The following is a 23591-nucleotide window of genomic DNA, read 5'->3' on the forward strand; positions in this document are numbered from 1 at the left end:
AAACATATAAAAATAAAGAAACTGAGCTGAGTAACAGAGTGGATATATATATTCACTCTATTATTCAGCTCCATATGTATATATACCATATATATAATTTTAGTGCGGCCGATTGCAGCCAAAATATGAGGTGCACATCTACGCGTTATACCAGTCCTACATACAAAATTTCAACATTCTGAGGCTATTCGTTTTGGAGTTATACGAGATACGTACGTACGTAAGCGCAGGTGGCACGAAAAATTCTTTTCAGAATTCATTTTAAATCAGTTTTATATTTTTTTCGGGAAAAAGAGTCTTTTATTCAGTCCCTACGAGCAGATGTAACGGAAAAACTTCGTTAAATTGCATTCGATAGCCGTCAAACTGTATATTTTCGTTGAAATATGTTACTCGAAATTTTTCGCGCTTATAAAACCTCCTTTTTACTTCGCACAAGGAAGTGAAAAACAAATATTTGTAGCAAAACCAAAAGCGAAAGAGGTATATAAAGAAGTTGGAAAACTGTAAAATCAAGTCTTTGACATATTAACCAATATTCCGCAGTTTTCAAGTGTTAAAAAAGCTTTATACAAATCTAGGCAAAGTGCCAAAGAATACGTTGGAGAAGATACTCCTACCACTATTTAGAAATTCCTAATGATTTAGAGATTCCTAATGAATTATTAGTAATAGACGATAACACGAGTTTCTTGTTGCTCCAAGTGGTATAAACCGAGAAGGGAGTTCATCTCTGGTGTTCTATTGCTCAATGATTTAGAAGATAGCCGAATTTAGGTATTTTTTAATTAAAAAAGGAAAGGACAATGAAAAGCGGCAAAGCTTTATGGATTAAATTTTTAAGAGTTTTTCCATAAAGCTTTTCTCTCAAATTTATACTACCCATGTTTATATCAGGTGTACTTCCAACGAGATTAATGTTGTTCCCGTGTTATTCTGCTAATTAATAATATCATGAGAAGTAATATTGTTGAAGGATGGCATCATAAATTAAATTCCCTTACTAGAAAAATCCATTCTAAAACTCTAGAACTGAAAACAATTTTGAAAAAAGAAGCTAAAGAGCTGTTTTAACAATTTGAAAACTGCGGAATATTGGTTAATATGTCAAAGCCTTGATTGTACAGTTTTCCAACCTCTTTATTTAAATTTGAGAAAGTGGAATATTTTGTATTTTCGCTCTTTTTTCTTACATTGATCGTTATTATTGATCTTTTATTGATTGTTGTCATGTAAATTTAGAAGGGAAAAGAAGGAAAAATATGCATTTAAAAAAGAGAAAAATAATCCAACGTATTACGCAAGAGTTTTACGAATTCCAAAATATAAAAGAGTACTTATTATGTCTTTCTTAGCTTCAAAAATTCGACTAAAACATGTGAAACATTTTCTCTAAAATTAACTTCATAATAATTAAGAAAAAGAAAAGTGATTAACATCCCACTACTATTAAACACTGCCAGACCTAAGCCTAGAAAACTGGGAAGGATAGTTGGATTTTTCTCTATTATTAAATTAATAATTTTGGTTACGAGGCAGTTTAGTTATTAACAATTAGTAACTTGTTATAGCAGTCTTATATACGAAAATTCAACGTTTTGAGGCTACTCCTTTTGGAGTTATGGGAGATACATAAATGCATACATGCGTATGTACAGATGCCACGAAAAACATCTCTTATGAATCCATTTTAAATCAGTTTTATAATTTGTTTAATAAAAAAGAGTTCTTTATTCTGCAAAAAAATAAATAAAAATAAAATAAATTAATTAATTAAAATAAAAAAGGGAGATGCACAAATAGATATCTAGCAGTCTCATATACATAATTTTAACGTTCTAATCATTTTTGAGTGATTCGAGATACATAGGTACGAACGTACAAGACGTCACGAAGAAATCCTTTTTTAATCCATATTATAATCCGTTTTGAAATACAGAATCCTTAATTCTCTTCGTAAGTACAAACATCACGCAGTCAAAATGGATCCAAGAAAGATTAAAACGAGAGATATTACCGTTTAAATCTGATAACCTAAAATTTTCGCGCTTAGAGTACTTCGCACATTGGAAGTAAAAATGCGCAATTTTTGTGGCAATTTTTTTTTAAAAACTTGAGCAGTCAGAGCGCTAAAGGAGATATAGACAGTATATTACAAAATGATTAGTAGAAATGCCCTTTCAGAGATTAAAGTCATAACAAGCGGAAATTTCATAATTATGAGAAAAGTAATATATTTAATGTTTCTTCTAACAATAAATAAATAAATAAATAAATAAATAATTTTGAAGCCGGAATGATAATACTTTCGGCGAAAAATCAGAATTCCCAAGTCCTTTTTCAACTGAACCTGTAAAGCGTGTTTTTTCCCAGTATCACACTTTCTTCAAAGAAACACGCTTTACAGGGAAAGTGTAAATACCGAAATTTTCAATTCTATAAACTAAGCAGAAGGGGGAAAAAATATTAAAAAAAAAAAAAAAAAAAAAGACTCATTTTAACGGTCGCCCCAAAGGGATTATTAATTTTATAATATATATATATATAATTGATTTAAAATGAAATCTGAAGAGAATTTTTTGTGGCGTCTGTACGTACATGTATGTATGTATCTCGCATGACTCACAAACAAATAGCCTCAGACCGTTGAAATTTTGTATATAGAATTACTATAAAATGTAGCTATGCACCTCGTATTTTGGTTGCAATCAACCCCAAGAAAAATATATATAAATATATGTTATATATATATCCCCTCTGTTACTCGGCTTAGTGATCTCAATTTCTTTATTCTTATCTCAGAACGTTGACATTGTGTACGTAGAACTTCTATAACATGTAGATGTGCACCTCGTATTTTGGTTGCAATCGTCTGCAACAAAAGTATATAAATATATATATATCCACCCTGTTACTGGGCTCAGTGAATCCAGTTTCTTTATTCTTATACGTTTGTAAATTGTGCGTTTTTTGCCTTAAAAATGATTTAATTATGTTGCTCTTATCTTCCAATTAAGGTTTTTATCCCTTTAGTAAATATGCATGCAATATTTCTAGAATTATCAACAATTTATATTTTTTTTTCAGTGCGGCTAAGCGTAATTATTTTTACCATGGTGGCAATATTTGTTTACATTTGAAACTCAGCAGAATACTGGATTTATTGCCAATCTAGAGAAACTAAGCTTCGCTACAAAGATAACGCGTTCTTTTATTATTGCGAATTAAATCACGCTTAATCCTTTCTGGATTTTTTCGAGGAAATAAGTGTTTAAGATTTATTTTGTAATTTTTAATATAGATAGTTTCAGTTTTTACGCACTTTTGCCTTGTTGCGAAGTGAGAACTGAATTAATTGAATGAGAAATACTGAATCGTCTGTGAAAAACTATTTTTTGTTTTGTTTGCTTAATTTCTTTTATACATCGGTCTAGATTTATTATAGTATTGGAATAGAACATGTGGCAACGATTATAGAATTCTTCAAATGATATAAATTTTGTGCATTCTGAGTTATAATATGAACGAAATATAACGCTGCCAGAGCGTCGCTATAGTAAACAAATATAGTGAATTTTAAAGAGTGCATTTATTCTATTGTGGTTTATGCGCTATCGACGAAGTAGATTTAATTCAATCCAATAAGTTTAAAGGAAATGCAAGAAAAATGAGTATAATTAAATATTTCATATAAGGAAGTCATGTGGCGTACACATCAGATTTTTTTATTATTAACGTTTTGTGCGTTAAATTTATTATTTGAATATCATGTACTTATAACTTACGCGACGTAAAATTCAGTTGAATAACAATGTACTCGTTTTTAGCCATCATAGGTCCATTTCCGAATTTTTAAAATCAAATGTACTGGGCAAAGATAAGATCTTTAATTTTCGCTTCATATTTAATTTGCTTATTGATTAATAAACTAAGATTAATACTAAGAGATAATCCCTTTGCAAATACTTAACAAATTGATTGATTTAAAAACAATAAACATTTCTCTTAATAATTTAAATCTTCGTTTTACATTTTTACAATACTATAAGTAAAAAAAATAAATTAAAATGCCTTAAATTTACAACATTTACAACTGATAACTTATATACTCATTTGCAGTATTATTTTAATTAATTAAAGATATTTTTAATGCTTTTTGTTACGTAACTGTTTGAGAGTATTTTTTATTATGTTTTAAATTTTTCAAATCTTTAATTAAAAAATTAGAAAAATTTATAACGGCAAATTGCTTTTTGAGGTATAAGATCATAGTACGAATTTTCTTATTTGTATTTCCTCTCCATCCTAGAATTATTAATGGAGACTCAGCTGCCCTGAAATTTTACAATTCCAACCCCCGATTCCAATTTCCCTGAAATAATTACTCTAGTAATCTGCCTTAATCCTTTTAATAAATTTTAACTAATCCGTTCCTAGCTTAAATTGCAGATATTTAGGTTTTTTGAAGCAGAAGACGTGAAAAATGTGCAATGCCGTCACAGGGACTTGAACTCTGGACCTTTCAAACACGCGGGGAGTAGGCGTATCAGGTATTTCTCCCGCCTTCTTGGCATGCCTTCGTGGTGGGGTGGTCTGCACGCTGGGCATGTATTCCAGAGGTTTGCTGTTCGGTTCCCGGAGAAGGTGTTGCATATTTTTCATCTCTCCTGCTTCTCAAAAAATTTCTAATGTCTCTACAATGGCGCCCGAACTAAAAGGGTGTTTGGTGATGATTCTCCACACCTAGAATTTGGTGACTGGGTTCCTTAAAATTGCAGTCGCGCTTTAAAAGGGGGAGTATATAATGTATTTCTCTCGCCTTCTTGGTGTGGTTGTCTGCACGCCGATCGCGCATTCCAGATGTCTGCGGTTCTATTCTTGGTGAAGGCGCTGTTCATTTTCCCCTTACTTCAAAAAAAAAAAAAAAAAAAAAAAAAAAAAACCTAATGTATCTACAGGCTTCCAATTACACCGCGAAGGCATGGGGAAAGGAGAGGGAAAATATCTTATATACCACCCCTTTTAAAAGGAGATGGCGATTAAGGGACACTATCGCCAAATCCTGGTGGTGATGAGTTATCGACCATCACCTTTTTATTCGGGCGCCACTTGTAGAGCCATTAGGCTTTCCAAAGCCCTCCCAGGACTCAACCCTTGAATCTCTACAATACGCGTGGAGTAGGCTTCGAGTTACACCACAAAGGTATGCGAAAAAGAGAGAGAAAATACCTTATAAAATAATGGGATCTTCGTTTCAAGAAGAGTTCTTTAAAGGTTCTAGTTAAGAAAGTAAATACCGTACCGTCATGCTTAACCCTTTACTCTTCCCTCCCCCAAAAAGGAATTTAATTCATTTTCAACTACAAACTTATAAAATGAATTTAGGTTCTGCCAAAGGATGTGTGATCCCTAATATTGAACCAAGTTCTTTTTCCGAGTCTTTCGAAATTCATTTCTCAGAGAACATTCTTTGAGCAAATAGCGCGTGAATGGAGGTAAAAAATGGAACACAGCCTTCGATAATGTTCTCAGGAACATGTTATCATTCGTTTTTCATCCCGCTTTCTCAGAAAAATGCGTTAGGAAATGTCGCGGACGAAGATAGAGTCGCTTTGCCTCTTTCCCTTTTCCGAAACTGCAATTCCTTCCCATCCAACCTAATCAGTGGCTTTTAGTGCCCTTCATTGCCTGCCGTCACTCCCCATTTGTCCTCCTCGGCCGTGACGTCACGGCCTTTTAGGGGGCCCTTCCATTATATCGTCCCGTCATCCTAAATTGCCAGTTAAAAATGGTTTACTGCTTGCTCGCTCGCTGATGGCAGCAGCAGCTTTTTACCAGCCTGGAGCAAGAAGCCCTCCAGTGCAAAACTTCGTTTCGTGTGGGTTCTTTCTCCATCGAGTATCCTTCCCCCCTGCCTTCCCTCCCTTCCGCCTCCACTTCGGTTTTTGATTGTTGTTATGGGAGGAATTCTAATGTTTTCTTCCGGGCCAATAAAATAGCAGACTTCTTTTTGCGATGCCGAAGAGATTGGTGAAAAGGAAAAACGTCGGAAAAGGAGGAGGATGCTATCTGCCGTTAACGAAATGTCTGGCGCTCTCATTCCGGGCACGTATTTTTTACGGTTTTACGCAAAGCGCTTCTTAAGGGACTTCCTGCCTTGCAGCTGAATGGGGAGAAAATTCTCGCCTTTTCCAGTGCGTGATCGACATATTTTGCTTTCTCGTGATTTGCAAACTAAAGAGCATCCGAAAAAATTGCACAGATTTTTAAGTTTGGAAATGGTTTTAGCGGAAACATTGTAAAATGTTTTATTACTGTGATGTTACAGTGCGCTGCCACGCCTATTTTATCTTCTGCTCATTTTGGCACGTGTGGCCATTGCTATACATATCTATTGTGATTGCTGTACAGCAGTTCTCAGAGTGTTGCGAAAGCATAAAACCTATAGAGATTATTTAAATTTTTTCGAATCAGAATATAAATTGTCAAACAATTCCTAGCAGGGGCATGAATCAAGGATCTTTCATTTGCTATCTTGGCATTTACTTAATCACATTTTACGCGACAACATGTACGAAAGTTTTGGTTCAGTTTATTATGGCAAAGCCTACTAGGGCTATCTACCTAAGGAAAGAGATTCCTTCGTGGAGGGTTTCCTAAGGGGTATTGACTCGTATATGCGTTATACACGGGAAAAACTACTAAAACGCCCATGCAGCCAGCCCATTCGCCTAGATTGGAACCCAGGTCGGAATGACCAGAATTTTACAGCTCAGAATTTTTAGAATTTTTAGAATGTTCAGAAATTTGACAGCTCCGCTGCTACATGTATAGAGCAGGATTTCCTCACATTCCACCACACTTCTTGAAGAACAACTAGGCAGAGGCTCGACACCAAGTAGACTAAATACAGATGGTGTCGCTCAAACTGTATAGTGGTTAAAGAAACCTACTACGGTACCGAAGGAGCCCGGGTTTCAATCCCGGAGAAGACATGGATGCTTGTAAATGTATAGTGTCGGTGCGGCATGGCGGCATTCTAAACATGCGGCGAGCCGAAAGTCCTCTCGTGTAGACTGGCGGAAGAGGAGACCCACGGATTCTTCCCCCCCGGGATGCTGTTCCTCAAAATTGGGGTGGAAAATTAGAAGTCCAACCTTTCTTCGAAGTTGGCTATGGCAATCATTATTGTTCCATGTAGTATGGACAACACAACAACAACACAGATGGTGCTGAGTTTGTAAGATTTATTATTTATGAATTATAGTGAACAAAAACTGAAAAGTTTTGTGTTCCATTTAACAAATTTTCATTGTATTATACACAAGCATAAAAATATTACATATATAATATTTTTCAATTCTCTCATGCAGGCTTAGTTTCAGAGAAAAATGGAACAGAGCAAAATTTTTAAAAATGATTACATTTTTTTTTTATTTCGGATGGAAAAAAAACACTACGTTCAGTGCACGAATTATTGTGTACTTATAAAATTAATGTTAAGTGAAACGAATATCTAACCACTTACTTTGCAGGGTTTTATGTTTGTTAACTATTATATTATTATTTTTAACTTTACTGTCACTTCTGCTTTCATTTACTTCCCCCTCCCCCAAGATGCAAATTAGTTGACATATATACGAATAGATTTCTTGAAATTAAAAAACAGCTTTTCGCAGCTACCGCTCACGTTATCCGAACTAGTTTTATTCACCTCTTAGATTTACATGAATCAGCTTTAGCTTTTACTAGCCGTGTTTGCTTGTGTGATTAGAAAGCCTGAACCAAAATTTACAATAGGATTTTGCCTTGTAAATTGGATACTTTAAGTATTTAATCTTCACCCGGAATTTTATATTCTATTCAGTATCGCAAGAAGCAGTACCTTTGTCTTCTTAATTACACGAGCCATGTTAATTTGTTAAGTTGAAATGCTTATAAAAAGGTCTAATTTTAAATCTTCTTGAGAGTTCAGCCGACCAGCGGCTCAGCGTTTAAGTCCTTGAACACTGGTAGTTCGGTCCGAGGTTTGAATCCCGACGAACGGGCTGGCTGCATGAGCGTTTTGGTGGTTTTCTCCATATGTAACGTGTATACAAGCCAGTTTCCTTTAGCAAGTCCTCCACGAAGGCATTCCTCGCCTTAGGGAGATAGCTCACGAGTGCTATACTATAATTAAATATAGCATACTTCTTGAGAGATTGTGATTTATACAAGTTTCCAAATCCTAAACTGTTAAATTTTACAAACTATTGCATTGATTCTAAAAAGTTTAAATTCTCTGTATAACACAATTGTGTTTACGAATTAACGATTCTACAAATTTGTTTTATTGTCTGTACGATCTGGTGATACTCACAATCTGTAATATGAAAAAGATTTAATGCCTTTACTAAGTGTATTTTAACTGCGAATTTTATTCTTTAAATAAATCTGCTTGATCTGCATGCTCTGGGATTAAACACTTGATATGCATGTTTTGTTTCGTATTTCCCGCGTTAATCGCCACAATTTCTGTCCCTTCGGTAACAAGCGTTAAATGTCACACACTTGACATGTCTGCTTGAAAAGTCTGTTGTCATGACACATGACATGTGACACTGACATGTGTGACACACTTGGTATGTCTGTTGCTTTGTATTTCCTGCGTAATTCGTCACGCAGCTAGCTAGACCTGTAGTTCTGGAAATATATATTAATTATGTTAGGGTAAAGTCTTCGATTTATAATCCAAACAATAAAGCTTACTGCTTACAGAAAACCGAGTTATTTAAGAATATTATGAGCATTCCATATTAATATTACTACTGCTTACAGAAGTACCATTTAACACACCATTTTTGTAATTAATCGTTTATTTGGCAAGTTTCGCAAACAGTGCCCCAGATGGTATAGTAGTTATGGGAGTAAACCGCTGAGATGGCTTCCGACCCAGGTTCACATATAGCCATGCAGAAATAGTTACCAACTCAGCGGGAGTTAACTACTAGCTGCCAGGCTGCAGCCCTGGGCAGCCCCGGCTGAGCAGACGACATTTATAAAATGCAAAAAAAAAAAAAAAAATATACATCTGCATACATATATACTTGCATACATATATATTCCGAAACAAATAAAAGTATTCATACACTCACTCATATCCATATATACATCTATACATATACATACGTTATCATGACAGTTAAAGTTTACATGAAGCATGCCATTGAGGTACGCGTGATCCTTAGTGTAAATTATGTACCACAAATAAAAGATATAAACATGTACAGATACATTACAGCATTCAGATACAGTCCGAACTTTATGTATGAAAACCTGGCACAGCATAAACACAAAATTACATATTGAACATGCATATGCCATACTCTGTTGCTAACATATTGAACTAGCTTATATCCCACATAGCACAAAAACATCCTTGGGATATCCCAAGGATGTTGCTCGCGGGATATGCGCACATCCTTAGGACATCCCGGAATATCCCGCGAACCTCCTAAACACCTCCTCCCGAGTGCTTAATGTCACATCCCAGGATATCCTCAGGACATCCTAACCAAGTCCCATCGACAGCGTGCGGGATGTTGTTAGGATATGAACTCCTACTTACTACATCCTCAGGACATCCCGGGATATCCCACAAACCTCCTAAGCACATCCCATTATATCCTAAAAACATCCTATGTCCCATCGACAGCATATGGGAGGTTATTAGGATTTAAAGTCCTACCAGTATATCCTTAGGACATCCTATCTACGTCTCACCGACAGCGTGTGGGATGTTATCAGGATTTAAAACACTAGTTACAATATCCCTTTAACCTCTTAAATACATACTCTCAACTGCTTAGTGTCACATCCCAGTATATATACAGAGAAATATTCCAGTGAAAGTATGTGAAGGTGTGATGATCTAAAACCTACTTTTTTTACACAGATAGTCTCAAATCCTTTTCCTATGGTTACTATGGAAAAATCAGAAATGTTGAAAATATTTATACAACTTATTTTGTTTTTAAATCTGAATTTGTGAATATATTAAAACTGAGCAAGGAAATTAAAATGAATTATTAATACAAAATATTAAAACTGAAAATTTTACTTTTATTTTTAAGATATTAAAAATCTTTTGATCATTTTTAAACATCCAATAGACCCCAAATTGAATTATTCATAATTAAATTATTTTACAAAATCAGTTTCTAATTTCAGTTAATTTGTATTAAAAATTGAATGATAAAATTAGCCATTTAATAATCTTTACATAAATGAATCATCTTTCTTTAAAACATGTAAGGAATTTATAGTGTTTTGATGACACTGTTGGGAAATTGTAAAAGAAATAAATTGTATTTTTAAAACTAAATCAATTCCTAGCCTCAGAATAAATAAATATGTTTTCGTAACATGAGAATGCTGCAGGCTTTTTTATATATTTAATATTTAGTTGTAAAAATTTGACATTATGTTAACAATTCTTTATATCATTCAAAAGGTAGCTCAAGAAGCTCTTCTAAAATTCTATCTTTCTGCTCACACAATTAAAAAAAAAAAATCTGAAAGGCCTCAGATTTTAGCAGTCACTCAAAGAGGCTAAAAGTTTATGAATGCATAGATTATCAATACAGATGGGGCAGTGGAAATAGCAAAACATTTTATAAGATACTGACACCAGAAAGTTATATATCTTCTATACATTTGAAAAATGAAGAAATATATCATGTAATTATGTAAAAATATTAAAATGTTTTCAATTAGATATATCATGAATTAAATGCATTTTAAATCAATAAGATTAAAAATTAAAAAAAGCATTGTTAAGAACTGTGTGTAATGCTTTTAAATAGCTTGGCTTGTTAGTCAATAATATATTAGATTTTAAAGGTAAATATGTTAAATTTTGCCAAATGGCAAGACTTGAATGAAAAGCGAAACAAGTTTACGATTGACGATATGAAGTCACATTTCAAAACTAATAGCCCTTTTAGATTTAAAAAAAAAGTTCTGAAAATAATTTGCAATGGTTCGTTGGTATTATTTTACGCAAAATTCAGTAAAATGAAATTTACCCCTTGAAATCAGCACCAAATTAAACTTTGTAAATTCTAGCGCATGTTAAAGGTTGTCTCATCCATAATTTTATTACTAACCATTCATTTAAGAGCAAAATAAAACAGTAATTGCCATTTATATGACAATCAATATCAAAAATTTAAATCTGCATTTTACGCAACATAGAAAAACTTCAAAAGATTTACTGTTTACCATGCAATTAAGGCATTTTATTCTGCAACCAACTCCACCAATTATTAATTCCATTAAGTATATTCAGTTTACTCTTTCTGCTCAATATATGCTATGTAAAATTTTCCATAAATTTATTAATTCATTTTATTTTGAGGTGAGCTTTTATTCAACTCTCAATGTCAACGAGAATGTTTAGTTCATTTTTTATTCGGTCTCAAAAGAGAAATCAAAATACGTGGATTTATGTACGTGTATTTATGAATCAAAATACATGAGAAATCACAGTGAGAAAAGCACTGCTACCTTAAACTGTGATTATATATAACAAATGCAGTGAATTATAGTTAAAAAATAGTGAAAATATTTATATTTATGAACTATTTCATATATAACATTTTCAGTTTCGCATATGTGGCAATTTAAGAACTTTACGTATACCAACTTTTTGAAATATCTGCAAATTTTTGTATTTTCAAGGAAAGCTTATTCTTTCACCTTTAGTATATAAGTAATGGTAATTTACCAGATAAAATTACTTAATGGGGAATACAGAAAAATATCTAACCACTTACCTTTGTGACTTCATCTGCAGAGAGACTAAAAAAGTAGTTCAGCTAAATCTGCTATAATAAATATGTATAATAATGCTAAATTATGCAATATCTATTAATATGACAAATTTTTGTAAAGCTATTTATTTGGATGAAAAATAAACACATTCAGAAATTTATGGCACTATATTATGATTAACAGACGAAAAACACTTTTCAAAATTCAAAATAGTTTTTTATTAATCCAATTTATCACATTTTATTTGAATTCATGAAAAACAATCTTATATCCATGTATTCTTATGTATATAAGAACTCTTGATAAATTGGATCTCTGTCATTGCCTTTCACAGCACCTAAAATAAAAAAACACTCACAATTACTATATGTGAATATAATTCATGATTAAATTTAAACAAATGACTATTAGAATGCAAATTAAAGGAAGCATTTAAAATATTTTAACATTTAGCACCTATAAACAGAGTAGCAATTATTTGATTTTTCGATTATAGTAAAATAAACATGGGGGATGCCTTTTAAAATTTTTTATGTCAGAAAATAAACTCAAACCACCAGCTGAACATATGAGCAGTTTTATCAATCAGCCACTGGTAGGTAACCTGGATACTGAATCAACATATAAAGTTGCCAAGATAAAGAGAGAAACAAAATTATGATAATCACATCTTATCTATTCATAAAACTATTTTAAATTTAATGTGTAGGCAAGTCCAAAAAGAGTGAGAATAAATTTATTTTGCAACACAAAGTAAAGTCTTGCAGGAGCAAAGAAAAAACTTGTTTCATGAGATTGGCAAGTAAAAAATAATTAACTGCATCTGGTAACATTTATCTGACAACTCATAAGTAATTGTTAGCTACGTGCAGAAAATTATATCTGATCATGTTAATGCAATTTTAAACTTTTGAATTTAACCGCAGAAATTTACCAAAGAAGTACTTGTAACAGTAGTAAATGAAGATGTGGCTAATCTTTACTGTATGGTACACTTTGGTTTCTGTCTGAAAAAAAATCGCAAAGTGGTATTGGTTGTTTGTGAAATGTGGAAGCCCGTTGCGTCAAATAAGTTTTTCGGTAACCCTAATGTTGATAATGTTGGCGAAAACTTTTTTTTTGTCAATAAAAAGGAGTTATTTCTGCAAATATTGCCAATGTGTTGTGATAAATTTAGTTTTCGGCTACTTTTTTTAATAGTAAACCTTTTGTACGGACCCAGGTTTTTGGTTCTTACCATTCTTTTCAATTGCTGTGTTTGGTTGCACGGAAGTGGTATGGTCTTGTATTTTGAACATGCTATTTATTATTTTGGTGTGGGTATCATCATTTGAGTATGTCTGAGGTGACTAAGAGGCGAAAAATTTAATTGAATTGCTTACCTGGAGGATGGTAGTGGGAAGCCTAAACATATGCATATGAAAAAAAAGGTATGTTAAAAAAATGATGTTTCATTTATTTTTTTGTCTCTGTGTGTTAATTTTTGTTAGAAGATTTGTTGTTTAATGTTTTTTTGTTAGGAAATATGTATTTTTGGTAACTTATTCCTCTCTCTTTGTGTATTTTTGGTTGTCTGTGTGTTAGGCAGTGGCGAATTTTTTCTGGTAACTATGATATTTTTAACTTTCTGATTTTTTTAAAGTGAAAATAGATCAATGTGTACATGGACAAAGTTAAGGCAGTGCACTATGCCCAGTTTGTGCAGTTCTCTGTTTTAATAGGACGATGTGTACATGGACACAGAGTTTGTGTATGTCTTTGACTTCTTATTTTGGTTTTGTGTAGCGGCCACCTTGAAATTGGTGCCGATCCTCTCAGGTGACGATCTTGATATAAAAAAAAAAAACGATTCGCCAAGGGTTACATTAGAGTAACTTTTTACCAAAGATGTTCTACCATAATCACCATTTCAGTGGTTTAAACACTAGTGGAGCAGTATGCAGAGATGAAGATTTGAGTTTTGTTTACACAGCATGATGGTTTAGGCACTCCAGCCATTACAGTGAACAAAATTATAATAAACATAGCCACAATAATTGTCTATAAATATTGATGTATAACACTGCATTAACTAATATATTTCTTATGCTAGTATATACAGTATCCTTAATCGAAGGGAAAATCAGAAGACTGTGCATGCATTTTCCTTTAACTGAAACATGGATTTGATCATACAAATCTGTCTTACGGGACATGCCACACTATGCAGATAGACAGTAAAAAGTGCTTGTGTTGTTTTTATTTGTTAGAGGTATGAAATAAATATACTTCTAGATTTTAATTTTTTATTTTCTTGTTTTACATTTGGATTACCTATCAAAAAGTAAGGAATTTTGATATTATTACAATATCGGAGTTAAAATAACAATTATTGGACATGTTAAAGTAATGAAAATTTTTAATTAGGTTAAAAAGTAACCCTTAATGTGGCATATTTTTGAATTAAACTCTATCGACATTAAAAACAACAAAACGTCCCTCTTTATTAAGGACTTTAATTAACTAATTTTAAATACGGAGCTATGAATGAATTTTTTCCCTTGCATGTTATAATAACTGAAATAAAATTACTCTGATACAGTCAAAATTCCTAAATGCAAGTATATAAAATTTACTTTAGCAATTTAAAGAGATGAGACACACTGAACACATGAATAAATTTCTATCAAAGAATAATTTAATAAATTTGGCCCATTCCATAGTAAACTTTAACCATTAGATTACATTATTACACCATGTTATCAGTTTGAAAAGCAAGTCATATGCCAGATCTTGGATGTAAAAGAAATGGACAAAATAATATACATATTATTGAAAAATGATGTATACCAATGTTTATAGATATGATTAAATGTAACAGAAAATTTACTGTCACAACCACATTATTAAGTGAAATGTATTATTTTAACATTTTACAATATTTAAGGTATGGCATTAAATGCAACATTATGTGCCTGGACATAAGTTAATAAATTAAAAAAAAATAATAATCAAAGAATGAATGTCATGAAAAATTTCAAAAACAAGCAGAATTTAAGTTAGAAGACCTTTAGACATTTATGATAAATAAATTTGAGAATTCTTCACCCAAAATTAAATTATAATTAACTAAAACCAGTTTGACTGACCTTCTACAAAATCCTTCAGCTGCAATTTTTTCTAGCTTGAAAACCAAATTCTTCTCCACATGGTAATAACATCTCAACCAGTTGAAATTCCTGCAGAAAGTTTGATAACACAGTAATAGAATTAATAGAATAGAAAAATTAACACAAAAGTATAGAACATCATTTAAACTTAACATTATTACAAATTTTGGTGCTTTCTGACTATCTGCAAAGCTGTGAAAATTGGCAAAATGGTTAGTTTATGGTTCATATCTACTGCTCGGTTCACAAGTAGTAATTCAAATAAGCACTTTATAAGAAACAAGAAATTTTAGGATGCACACACACAAAAATATATATATATTGGGTCAATATTCACATATTTTTCATCGAATGGAATACTATTCAGAAATAAAGATTAAATATAAAGCATGTAAATACATGTGTGTGGTATGCATATTCATAGTTTGCTATTATCGTGTGCATACTCTTGCTGTTTTAGCTTAAGTTGAAGCTGTGAGGGTAGATGATAAGAAAGTATCAGAATTTTTCATGTATAAGAAAAGATTGCCCTGACAATAGTATCTCAATTGTTTAGCACTGACATTTACATAGCGCATTAGAAATATATAGTAATATATGTATAATAAAAATATAATTGCATATTATTAATTCATTTTTTTAAATGCCAAACTTTAACAATTCTTTCACATATAATTAAACAGAATTCTTTCACATGAACATCTAAAATCCATTCTTAACTAAATAATAAATAATAAAACCACGTAAATTTCTTATCAAGCCCATCATTTCCGAAATGTCTACTTCTGAAAGTTCCTAGCATTTCTCAATATATTATTGGTACTTTTCCGTTTCGCCGGCGCAAATCTCGCCAAACAGACTTTATTGGCGACAACATACAGTATACACATAAAAAATTTTAGTTCTAAGAATTCTTTTTTTTTAAGGCATAAACATTTTAATATCGCTTAAAACTTTATTAAAAGCCAATAAATAAAGACAATAAATTTGTAAAAAGACATTAATTTAAGAATTTACTATGCTTTCATGGTTCAACATCGTAATTCGCCGGTTCATATCACGTGACTCCAAGCGATCTCATCTCACGTAAACTACTCTACAAAAATCTAATGCTCTCAGTAATTATCTACATTAATTTCAAGTTAAATCTTAATTTGAAACACAAGTTTAAATGCAAGAAATATTTCAATGCGTACGAATAGCTTACTCAGAAATTATGTAAAACTGCAGTGCTTTACTTCACTAATGCATTCTCATTAGAATTGATGAATTTAACCCTTGACTTTCCTTTTCTATATTTTCGGCTTCGGATAAGAGCTGTCATAGCATCCTAATTGACCTAATTACCGAAAATGGCCTTAGACATAAAACTGAACTATCTGATAAAAATTCTATGTAATTATATACCAGTATTGAAAGAAACAATCAATCTTATAAGAAAAAGCTGCGACTTGTTTTGAAAATGAGGCGTAAAAGGTTACCAGCGAGAATATTCCGTTTGGCATCGGTTGTACCATTATTGGCGACTTTATCGCTTGCGCCGGCAAAACGGAAAAGTACCATATTATTAAACTAAGCATCAATGATCGTCATGTTCGCTAATGTGGCAATATCTTTCACACTTCTTTGTTACCACAAGTAACAAGTAGGCTTCAATAAATCTTTAACTGTTACATGCTACTTTTGTCTAAAATTTGTACAAATAATAAAATTAAATGAGCTCTTTATAATATGCTCAAAGAAATAATTTTGTATGAAAATTTGTATTATTGTTATATATTGGCCTGATTAATGATTCAGGAAATAATTCAGGTTTCCAAAATGCTTCCAATAATTCAAATTTCATCTTGTGTCAAAATAAAATCTATAACACAAAGATAAGCAAATTTCCTTATGAACAATGCATTTTAACATTATTCAATTACACAGTACTGATTGCTTCAATAAACATTACTGTAACTGTGTTATTTAAAAGACTGTAATGTTTTAATTATTTCCTTAATTAAAACATTACAGTCTTTTCCTCCTTCTAACACCAAAAGAAAACCCAGATAAGAAATATAAAAATATCAGCAAAAATAAATTATATTATTGAATGACACTTTACATTAATTACACTTATGCATATATTATTTTATTATAAATTATTTCAAAATCAAAGAAGAGAAGGGGGAGAAACTTTAATATTGACATTTCTAAAATGATATAAACATTAATCATTTAGTACAGTTTGTTATTTCAGGCAAAAAGAATTCACTTTTCTGGATAGCATTTGTATTTCCATCTCACTTTCAATGAAACATTAAGAGAAATGCATATAATTTAAACACCAGATTATTTTATTTATCAGACAGATTATGTCAACTCGAAAAAACCTATCAGTAAAATTCGGTAGCAATAATTCTGAATGTTAGGCAACTTGCAAGATTCAACGAAAATTATCAATACTTTTATTATAATGACAATACTACAGTAACATGAACATAAAATTAAACTGCATATAACTATAAAATAAGCCAGCATATAATAATGGTGCATTGGTTTCTAAAACAATGGGCTCGATGAAAAAATACATGTATTATGGTAACTATTCATATTCTTCAGCTTTCCTAATATTCTCATGTTCACTTTACATAACTAAAGTATCTAAAATACAATAAAAATGCAAACAATATTTATGAGAAAATGTTAAAAGCAATCATAAGCATTTGATTGAATGACCATATTTTGTCTTCCTGCAAGTCGAATCTTAAAATGATATGCAGTTTGAAAAATGCTTAATCATTTTATAAAATATTCAAAAAAGATTAAAAAAAGGTACTGCTCTGTTATCAGGACCGGGTTCAGAAATGTATTTATGTATGCTTGTATATTTGTATGTGTGTGTGTCTACATTCAAACATCTATGCACATACTTACGAACACAGGTTCATACATTTCCGATTCTGGTCCCAATAACAGAACAGTACCCCCAAAAAAACTTGAATTACAAACTAGATTAAGATAATGTTTCAACCATACATATTTTGGACAAAACAATGCAAACTCTTATTTTTATACAATTGTTCAAATTATTTAACATAAATTTATTGCTGCAATAAAATAATAAGCAATCTGATCACACATATTATTTTGAAACTGAATGCATAAACTAGACTAAAAAAATTCAGTCATAAACATTTGGATTGCAGGGCAAATTAGATATTTGAAAAGACAGCCAGCCATTGAGATACACGTAATTCACGACAGAATGGTAACAATTCATAAAGCTGTGAAACATTTAACTGTCAAAATGACATAAATTCGAAAAGCAAAAAAAAAAAAAAAAAAAAAGTAAACATACAAGTATTGCAACTGAACTTACCTTTCATGCAACAAAAAATATCCATACAAGTTAACCTCATGGCGCAGCCATTTTGGATTTCGTTTCAAATCAGACAGATGTTTACGGATTTGCGGAAGAATACGAGGAACTAGTAGTTTGCCGGATACAATGTGCAATGACGCGAAAAAATATAGTTCTGTAGAACTTCCTACATTATTCCGTAATAAACAGAACTATTTCCTAATTTTTTCTTTATCTAATTAATTAATTACTAGGGAAATAGTTAAATAATACCGAATTCATTTTTAATGAAATGTAAAATTTTGCATGTATGGGACGACCACCTTCCATCCAATATTTCTGAGAATACAAACAAATTTTGGAATCTGAGAGTATCAGTAAATAAATATATAGAATATCGCCTCTCAAACAACCACTTCTGAAAGTGACCAATAGTTCTGAGATTATAAATAAATATTGATATTAAGCATTATTTCTATAAGACGACCATCTCTATATAATACCAAAGTTTCTAGAATCTTGGATAGTCATCAGAGATGTATCTTTACTGCGAAATTATCGCACGACTGTAATTCAATATCAATAACAGATCGCGCGATTAAAAAACATTTTCTGTCCTGTAATTAGAGGGAAAAAATTTTCCTTATGAGGTATTTCTCCCCCTTTCCTAGCGTGCCTTCGTGGTGTAATAGTTCTGCACGCTGGGCCGGTATTTCAGAGGTCCGTGGTTCGATTCACGGCGAAGGCGGTTGCTAATTTTTATCGCTACGGCTTCCCAAAAAAATCCTAATGTCTCTACAGTGGCGCCCGAACTAAAAAGGTGTTGGATGAGGTATATCCACACCCAGGATTTAGTGATTGGATCCCCTTAAAAAAAAAGTCGACCTTTAAAAAGAGAAGTAATATAAGGTATTTCTTCCGCTTTCCTAGCGTGTCTTCGGCCCACCAGCGGCCGAGCGGTAAAGTCACTGAACCCTGGTAGTGCGATCCGAGGTTCGAATCCCGTGGACGGGCTGGCTGCATGGGTGTTTTCGTGGTTTTCCCCATGTGTAACGTGTATACGAGCCAGTTTCCCTTAGAAAGTCCTCCACGAAGACATCCCTCCCCTTAGGCAGATAGCCCTAGTGTGCTTTGCCATAATTAAATACACCACCACCACACCTAGCGTGTCTTCGTGGTGTAGTCGTTCTGCACACTGGGCCGATATTCCAGAGGTCCGTCCTTCGATTCCCGGCGAAGGCAGTTGCTAATTTTTCATGTTTCCTGCTTCCAAAAAAATACCTAATGTCTCTATACCCAATTTAAAAAAAAATTCGTTTCCGTAATTAAATATATATATATCTAATTTTACCTATATTTGTAGTAGGGTTTGTAATCTGTAAGTAATTATACATGTAATTTATACATTTTTTATAAAAAAAATATATGTTATTTAGAATTTTGCAAATATACTAGAAAATGCTAATCCATTGAAAAAAATCTTTTCCATGACTAAATAAATTTTTAAAAACGTCAGAAAAAATAACAGTTAAAATTAATAGCAAAATAACAAGAATAAATCATCAATCATATCAATATTTTTAATGTACAGCATTTAGAAAGAACTTAGTAAAATACATATGAAAAATAAAATAATGTGCAAATTTCAGATGTGCAATGTCAAAAAATTAAAACTGGTAAATTTGAGAACAAAAATCCTCAAAATATTTGACAACGAAAGTCCTCCGGACAATGCAGAATGAATATCCTTAGGATGTGAAATTGGTGAACTCCTCAGGACATCTGAGAATCAACATCTTCAGGACATCCTGTCATATCCCGGGACATAGCGACTTAAATAAGACATCCTCAGGATGTTAAATTACGATCTCCTCAGGACATCTGAGAATCAACATCCTTAGGACATCCTAAGTATGTCCCGGGATATTGCGACTTAAATAGGACATCCTGAGGATGTTTTGTGCTATGGGGGATAGTTCTAACGCTCAAGAAGAGTTAAGGCCATACTGAAGGTGCGATGTCTATTTCTAAGAGAACTGTGCTCAGAAATGGCATTGTTAGAACCTAATGTGTGTTAGATACGACTCAAGTTTGTGCCTTATGGCTACTATCTTCAAGCGTCAGAAGAGTAATTGCTACTACAGTAGTCAATTATTGCTTTCAGTTTACGCTGGGCAACTCTATTACTTTGTAGATTCTGGAACCAATTTGGCCAGAATCTGGTTCCTGGTTGCTTGAGGCTGTTAAGTGGTGTGTGTGGACAGGAGAACACAAAATGGTCTGGATGACCCTCCTCCCCACATTCGCAGTTACCATTATCTCTCAAGCCAAAGCGGCAGAGTTATGAAGGGAAGGGCCCATGACCAGTGAAGAAATACGTCATGTATTTGCTATTAGTTTGGATTGTTGTCTTGACCTTTGGAATAAGATTGTAAACACAGCTCTTTGGAGGCTTGATCCCAACGTTCTTGCCATTTTCTTAGGAGCTGATGGAATGTGCGACTTTTTAGGTTCGAGACTGGCCTAGGGGTCGGGACTTTTCGCAAAGTGGATGAATCCGCTGCTTCCTTTGCGACAACATCTGTTCTCTCATTTCCTTCTATTACTGTATGAGCGGGCACCCAGATGAGTTGAGGGTCTTTGCGAAGCAGACATGTAGGTTAGAATGCCTCTAATGCTGCTGACGATAGGGCTGCGAGAACGAATTCCAGCTATCGCAGCGAGGCTTGAGGCTGAGTCTGTGTAGATGATATTGGGCACTGTGGAATTATTCTTCAGGTGGAGAAGAGCTGCTCTGATTGCTATGAGCTCCGCCTGAAAGACAGTTTCATAAGGGAGCTTTCTTTTCCACTCATACGTTAAATCTCCTCCAGAAAGTATACAGAATCCGCTTCCCGTGGTCCCTGGAGTTTTAGAGCCATCAGTGAAAATGCGGTTTGCAAATCCCGCGTCCTGTGTTCTATTAAAGTAGATAGTGTCCATAAGGTTATTTTTAGCAGGGTGTCAGGGAGCTTGCTGTATATGCTGCTCATAATCTGTATGGATATGGATTTGTCCCCAGATACTCATGGTGTGTCGTAGAGTGGTTAGGGGAGGTAAACCACTGAGTTGGCTTCCGACCCAGGTATAGATATATCCATGCAGAATTGGTTACCAACTCGGCGGGAGTCAACCACTAGCTACCAGGCCGCATCAGCATCCCTGGACAGCCTCGGCTGAGCAGACGACATTTATAAAATGCAAAAAAGAGATATACATATGCATACAAGGCACTTGAAGAAGGGTACAACAATGTACAATGAAATATATACATGTGCATACAAGGCACTTGAAGAAGAGTACAACAATATACAAAGAAATATATACATGTGCATACAAGGCACTTGAAGAAGAGTACAATCAAAATATATGTGTATACATATAAATACAAACTCATATACTGATATATAGTACACACTTACATACATAGATATTCCGAAACAAATAAAAAGTATACATACTCTCACTCATATTGATATATACACCCATACATATACGTTATCATGATAGTTAAAGGTTACAAGAAACATGCCATTGAGGTACGCGTGATCCTTAGTATGAATTAGGTACCATAAATAAAAGATATAAACATGTAGAGATACATTACAGCATTCAGATACAATACGAACTTTATGTATGAAAACCTGGCACAGCATAAATACAAAATGACATATTGTACATGCATATCACATACTCTGTTGCTGACCTATTGTACTAGCTTATATAGACTTTTATGACTACTATCTTCCAGTGTCAGAAGAGTAATTGCTAGTAAAGTAGTCAATTATTGTTTTCAGTTTCCGCTGGGCAACTCTGTTACTTTGTAGATTCTGGAACCAATTTGGCCAGAATCGGGCTCCTGGTTGCTTGAGGCTGTTAAGTGCTGTGTGTGGGCAGGAGAACACAAAATGATCTGGATGACCCTCCTCCCCACATTCACAGTTACTATTCTCTTTCAAAGTGGTTAAGGGAGCCAATTGCGATAATGAAGGGCCCGGGTTCGAATCAAGGAGAAGGCGTGGTTGTAACTGTCCGTCCCTTAATAGAAAGTAAGATAGCCCCTATTAGGCACACCACCTCTGACCAATGTCGAAAAAAGAGACAAAAATATGTCCGCCGTTCGTGTGTGTGTGTGGGGGGGGGGGATTTGCAACCAAGAATATTTGCACAAAATTATTTAAATAATTTTTATGCTGTACACAATATTTCTAATTTCAATTACTGCAGAACTGGAAACATTATTAAAAAAACGTATTTGTCGGAAAAAACAAAGCATTATTATTTAAAGAAATGCACCAATGCAGAGTTAAAAATTAGACCAAAAAACCAATTTTTGATTAACTTAATTTTGTAAAGAAATTAGGCATTTTTTGAAAGCATGAGAGATGAAAAATGAGCAGTGCCCTCGCCGGGAATCAAACCACGGACCTTTCGAACGCGCGTCGAGAGTGCTGATCACTACACTACGAAGACATGCTAAGAAGGCAAGAGAAATATCTTATATACTCCCCCTTTTAAACGATGGCCTGGGTTTAGGGGATCCAATCGCCAAATCCTGGATGTGGAGAATCATCATCCATCACCCTTTTAGTTCGGGCGCCACTTGTAGAAACATTAGATATTTTTTGAAAGCAGGAGTGATAGAAAATGAGCAACGCCTTCGCCGGGAATCGAACCACGGACCTTTGGAATACGCGCCCAGTGTGCAGATCACTAAACTACGAAGGCATGCTAAGAAGGCGGGAGAAATACCTTATACATTTTGAATAAAACTCTATACATTTCGAGAGCGATCATATATAGATTCTCCTTCAAGAACATTTTTTTTTAATCCTTGCAAAAGACGTATCTACATCAATCAATTTTTTTAAATTCTAAAAAGCTGAGTAGGTGTATGTGTGTAACAGGAGCGAATCCAGACTAATAGGAGAACGATGCGTCGAAAACGACATATTAAATATGGGGTAAATGCATTAAGTTCTCTCATGCATTAGGCGATTTTGTTTCATTACTTTGGTTTTGATGCATCGTAAAGACATTTTCATCAGTATCCTCAGGCGAAAAATTAATAACATTTACACATTCCATCACCTGCTTACCAAAGATCAACGAATCCATTAGCTGAAATATTACGAGATGATTTCTTAATGCTACATCCTTCGGGCCAATCCCGCATCAGAGATGATTGGTCGGCTGAAAAGGTATTCCCATTTTTCTCGAAAATTCCGGCTCTCGCCGGGGGT

At 33.4% G+C, this 23591-nt stretch overlaps 1 protein-coding gene and 1 long non-coding RNA gene across 2 annotated transcripts in view; one reads left to right on the plus strand and one right to left on the minus strand.

Annotated features, from left to right (window-relative positions):
- Positions 1 to 23591, plus strand: part of LOC118183152 (transmembrane channel-like protein 5) — a 442419-nt gene that overhangs the window by 334830 nt on the left and 83998 nt on the right. The gene's annotated exons all lie outside the window — the stretch shown is intronic.
- On the minus strand, positions 12009 to 18447 carry LOC146998584 (uncharacterized). Its single transcript, XR_015039330.1, has 3 exons — positions 18328 to 18447; positions 14943 to 15032; positions 12009 to 12151 (listed from the first exon to the last, which is right to left on the minus strand). It is a non-coding gene; the product is annotated as an uncharacterized LOC146998584 (long non-coding RNA).

This window comes from Stegodyphus dumicola, chromosome 2 (genome assembly GCF_044657685.1).
Source record: "Stegodyphus dumicola isolate Sdum_Otavi_A_Nest chromosome 2, ASM4465768v1".
Classification (NCBI taxonomy): Eukaryota; Metazoa; Arthropoda; class Arachnida; order Araneae; family Eresidae; genus Stegodyphus; species Stegodyphus dumicola.